Raw genomic sequence first — 1,455 nt, 5'->3', positions numbered from 1 at the left:
TTGCCATCTCAGCCAGATTGTCTGATTATACCAACCATAATGACCAGTACAAATGGCATACCAAACAGGTCTGGGATGGGTCGGCAGCAGTTGCTAAGCCCAGGCAAAATGCCTGCTGTCCTGATTGATCTTTCCCTGCCACCTTGGCACACTCTGCAGTTTCTTATCTATCTTACGAGGCCTGTTCTTCATTAAAGCTTAGCTGTTTGTTAGAAGCTGTGTGAGGCCGATGCCTTCCAGCCCTCCTTTTTCTTTGTTTTGCTGCGGCACCTGCAAGACTTGTTTGAGAGCTGTATCAATTAAGGGTTAGACAAACTTCAAAACACAGCATACTTAGAATAGTTCTAATTAAAAATAGTAGACTAATTTCACTATCCATATTTAAGGGATATGACTAAATAGTACAAAAATAAACAGTAAGGAAAATACGGTACTAACATTCAGATCCGCAACTGCTAGGGAACCCTGGATGCAGCGAGAATTTAGAGTGCCCTTCCTCACAAACTGGAAACCCTACGTGATGCGTCCATCCGTAGGTGAGGCATCCAAAGTCGCTGCAAGCAGGTCCAGCCTTTAAAGCAACAGGCCAAAATAACTGGCAGCTTTCTTTGAGCGGAAACATCTGATTTCATCCTCCTGTTGGGTTCCACCCAGAGCCTGGCCAGTACTCCAGGGGGAAAACCAAGGGAGTTTCTAAATAAGGTTAAACACTTGAGCTCTTAATTCTTAATATTACTAAACAAAGGAAGTGGAATACACACATTCTTACAGCATCTTATCCTTATTAATAACTATATTTTATCTAAACTACATTTTGCACAAGTGACTAGTGAGCCTATATATTTCATAAAGGAGTTACAATTACTGTTAGCATTTTCTCTTAACAGAATTGGCAACTGTAGTGTAGTTTGTCCTGTTGCAGTAGCAAACATTACTCAGACATTCTGCTTAAAAGATCAGTCAAAGTGATCGCAAACTGTTGGCACAGGGGCACCCACAGCACCCACAGCTGGATCCTGAGTGCTGGCTGCCTCTCACCCTCAGGTGTGGTTGCACACACCTTGTCGGTGACCATTGGAGATGAGACCTGTGGAGACACAAGCATAACCTCTTCCCCAGGTTATTAAAGGAAATGGTCCTTCCCAGTTACCCCTTTCTAGGTTTTTGTTAACACTTGAGCTTTGCTCTGGACTTCTTGTTGATTTGGTATCTGTGATGAAAAATGACACAATATTGGTGACACCTGTAGCACAGGGGAGATGTTTAAAAGGTTTGAAGAGATGGAGTCTTTCTCGTATTCAGGGCAAGTTGCAGGGATGTTTTTAGCTGGATGCCTTGATAAAGAAGACTGGTTTTGTGTTGCTCTGGCATTCTGGTGGAAAAAATGCATGCGTTTTACAGCAGAGCAAATGGTTGACCTGGAGCCAAGCTCTCTCCCCCCTTTTGTTTTTGCAA

The sequence above is a fragment of the Athene noctua genome, unplaced genomic scaffold (assembly GCF_965140245.1).
Source record: "Athene noctua unplaced genomic scaffold, bAthNoc1.hap1.1 HAP1_HAP1_scaffold_385, whole genome shotgun sequence".
NCBI classification, from domain to species: Eukaryota; Metazoa; Chordata; class Aves; order Strigiformes; family Strigidae; genus Athene; species Athene noctua.
Note: the sequence above shows the minus strand (reverse complement) of the source record.